Below are 3,884 nucleotides of genomic sequence, written 5' to 3'. Positions count from 1 at the left end.
CACACGCACGCACGCACGCACGCACACAGTACCTCTGAACGGGACCAGTTGCTCGTCCACCGTCACGTCAGGCCCTGGGTTGTAGAGGGCCGGCAGCCGCGCCTCCCACAGGTCCCAGAACTTTCTGATGGCTGCGAGTTTGTCCGTGGCGAGTCTGGCGGGTCTCGACTGGCGGTCGTCGAATCGCAGCAGCCTCGAGTACCTGTTAAAGACCTTGAGCAGGATGGTGGCTCGGAACACGGTCCTGCCGCTCTCGGCGTCCCACAGGCTGGCCACGGCCTCGCCTCGGGACCTGTAGACACCCGCTAGGATCAGCAGCCCTACGTAGGCGCGCAGGTCCGTGGCGTACATGGGTCGCCAGCCATCGCCGTATTTTCTGGCCCCGTGCAGGTTCGTCATTTCCACAATTATCCTTTCTATCGCCGGTGTGACAAAAAGGTGGAAGGCGGACGCAATGTCGCGCACCTGCTTCGCGGCATAGGCCGTGGTGCCCGGAGTCTCGTCCGGCCCGGCGTGGCAGATCGCGCGGGCCCTGCGGAGGCGGCCGTAGGCCACGGGGGACCATTCGACAGCAACGGCGTCTCCCTTTGGTCCGGAGCCGAGGAGATCTCTTCCTCGCGTTGGCCCTCGTGCTCGTCCTTGGGGGCTTCCTCGGGCTCTTCCTCAGATGAGGGAGGAGAAGCCTCGTCGACCTTGCGGCGCTCGGGGTTGTATTCCTCCCCGTCTTCGTCTTCCGAAACTTCTTCCTCCTCCTCCTCGGAATCTGAGTTGTCTTCTCGGTCCACGCTGGACAAGATCTGTTCTAGAACCTGCGCGGCATGGCCGCTCGGCTCCTCTGATCGGGGCCACTGAGCGGCGAGGAAGAGCGCACTTGGCACGGTGGGGCGCCGGTCACTTTGTGTGTGTGTGTGTGCCGCTGACAATATTAGTATACACTCTACGGCCGGCCGATCGACCGGCTTACGCTGGACACCAAGACCTGAAAATGCACGAGGCTCGTTGCGCGCGTGTGTGTAGCCGTGTGCAGTTGACCCACCCCACCCGAGCCACAATAACACTTGGCTGCGCTCTCTAGCACACAGCGGAGCATGTCTGGACCTGTGTAGTGGCTGGCTGGGTCGCTCTGACCCACAGAGCACAGAGCACAACAATAAAACTTGGCTGCTCTCTAGCACACAGCGGAGCATGTCTGGACCTGTGTAGTGGCTGGCTGGGTCGCTCTGACCCNAGTTACACCAGGAACGCACAATCCCTCCATTAGTGCTCAGACTGTACGCAATAGGCTGAGAGAGGCTGGACTGAGGGCTTGTAGGCCTGTTGTAAGACAGGTCCTCACCTGACATCACCGGCAACAACGTCACCTGTGGGCACAAACCCACTGTCGCTGGACCAGACAGGACTGGCAAAAAAGTGCTCTTCACTGACAAGTCGCGGTTTTGTGTCACCAGGGGTGATGGTCAGATTCGCTTTTATCGTCAAAGGAAACAGCGTTACACCGAGGCCTGTACTCTGGAGTGGGATCAATTTGGAGGTGGAGGGTCCGTCATGGTCTGGGGCAGTGTGTCACCGCATCATCGGACGGTTTTTAACACTTTGTTGTCATTGCAGGCAATCTTAACGCTGTGCGTTACAGGGAAGACATCCTCCTCCCTCATGTGGTAACCTTCCTGCAGGCTCATCCTGAGATGACCCTCCAGCATGACAATGCCACCAGCCATACTGTTTGTTCTGTGTGTGATTTCCTGCAAGACAGCAATGTCAGTGTTCTGCCATCCCAGCACGTCTGGGACCTGTTGGATCAGAGGGTGAGGGCTAGGGTAATTCTTCCCAGAAATGTCCGGGAATTTGCAGGTGCCTTGGTGGAAGAGTCGGGTAACATCTCACAGCAAGAACTGGCAAATCTGGTGCAGTCCTTGAGGAGGAGATGCACTGCAGTACTTTATACAGCTGGTGTCCACACCAGATACTGACTATTACTTTTGAGTTTGACCCCCCCTTTGTTCAGGGACACATTATTCAATTTCTGTTAGTCACATGTCTCTGGAACTTGTTCAGTTTATGAATCTCAGTTGTTGAATCTTATGTTCATACAAATATTTACACGTTAAGTTTGCTGAAAATAAATGCAGTTGACAGTGAGAGGACGTTTATCTTTTTGCTGAGTTTACCTCCAAGTTCCATAATTCTCCTCATGTAAAACACTGTTTTAAAACACTGTATTGTCCACCAGATGGCCCAAAGAACACCTCAGTGTCAGTCAGTCCCTCTGGTGAAATAGTGGAGCGCAGTTCAGTGACTCTGACCTGCAGCAGTGATGCCAACCCACCTGTGCAGAATTACACCTGGTACAAGAAGAACGTAACCTCACCAGTATTGTCAGGACAGAATTACAACATCACTAACATCAGCTCTGAGGACAGTGGACATTACTATTGTGAGGCCAGGAATAAAATAGCATCTGAGACCTCTACAGCTCTGAAGATCATTGTAGCAGGTAAAGGTTCATCTTCAATACGCAAATACACAATTACATGYTTCAATMTAATCTAAATTTGGCTTATTACACTTTACTTTTGTGTTGTCTTATACGATTCCCAAGCCTTTAATATGGTATTCTTTTCAGTTTACAACATACCATGTACTCATATCATCCATATTTTATTATAGGGAAACATACCTCAATTAAGACAGCAGCTGTAGGAATCATAATTGTTGTTCTGGTTCTCATCCTCTGTCTCTCTGGATTCATGTGGTTCAGGTGAGTGAACATTTAGCTTTTTAACACTCTGATTTGTTACTAACTTCATTCATTAATAATTAATAAATGAATGTCCAAAACAGGAAGAAGGCATCCAAATCCACCTCTGGCACAATAGAAACAAGAGACASAGCAGACGAGGGACAGGTGAGTCTGTTGGGATCAGAAGATGACTGTGATGACTGTGTATTCTTTGTGGAACATTTCTACTCCTCATGTTGTCTATACTCTTTCCCAAAATTGACTGGTCCCGTGGCTACGGCGCCGTCTGCCGCACCGCAGGGCCCGCGCATCTGGCCAGCCAGGGCCGGACCGAGGAACTCCGGGCCCACGCCTATCCGCGTCCCAGGGCACGACATTGCGTCACCTTCCACCTTTTTGTCACACCGGATAGAAAGGATAATGTGTGAACATACGAACCTGCACGGGGCCAGAAAATACGACGCGGCTGGCGACCCAGGACGCCGCGGACCTGCGCGCCTACATAGGGCTGCTGATCCAGCGGCGTCTACAAGTCCCGAGGCGAGGCGCGGCCAGCCTGTGGGACGCCGAGCGGCAGGACCGTGTTCCAAGCCAACCTGCGCTCAAGGTCTTCACAGGTACTCGAGCTGCTGCGATTCGCGACCGCCAGTCGAGACCCGCCAGACTCGCCACGGACAAACTCACAGCATCAGAAAGGTCTGGGACCTGTGGGAGGCGCGGCTGCCGGCCCTCTACAACCGGGTGACGTGACGGTGACTAGCAACTGGTCCCGTTCAGAGGTGCTGGCATGTGCTTGTGTGGCGTGTGTGCGCGTGTGTGTTTGTGGTGGTGGGTGTGGTGTGTGTGTGTGTACGTGCGTGTGTGTTGTGTCTATAGAGAGGTAGTAGCTGTAGTGGCTGTAGCAGCGGCTGTGGCAGCACTAACAGCAGTAGCAGCGTGCTGTAACACAAAAAGCCGTTGGCCCAATGAACAGTACGAGGATAATCTCTTCTTCCCCTTTCCAAGGTCGCTGTCCTTCCGTCAGTACATCCCCAGCAAGCCGGCGATAACGGCATCAATCGTGGGTGGCCTGCGACGCCAAGTCCAGCTACGCTTGAAGATGCAAGTGTACACCGGCAAGGCAGCCAGCGGAGGCCCGAGAAGA

General features: G+C 53.9%; 1 long non-coding RNA gene across 1 annotated transcript; it reads left to right on the top strand.

Moving 5' to 3' along the window:
* The first annotated feature begins 2,236 nt into the window (after positions 1–2,236).
* LOC112077795 (uncharacterized) lies at positions 2,237–2,924 on the top strand. The gene is made up of 3 exons (XR_002895500.2): positions 2,237–2,494; positions 2,668–2,758; positions 2,842–2,924. It is a non-coding gene; the product is annotated as an uncharacterized lncRNA (long non-coding RNA).
* Positions 2,925–3,884: the final 960 nt, after the last annotated feature.

The sequence above is a fragment of the Salvelinus sp. IW2-2015 genome, unplaced genomic scaffold (genome assembly GCF_002910315.2).
Source record: "Salvelinus sp. IW2-2015 unplaced genomic scaffold, ASM291031v2 Un_scaffold4917, whole genome shotgun sequence".
NCBI lineage: Eukaryota > Metazoa > Chordata > Actinopteri > Salmoniformes > Salmonidae > Salvelinus > Salvelinus sp. IW2-2015.
This window is presented reverse-complemented; position numbering and strand designations above follow the sequence as displayed.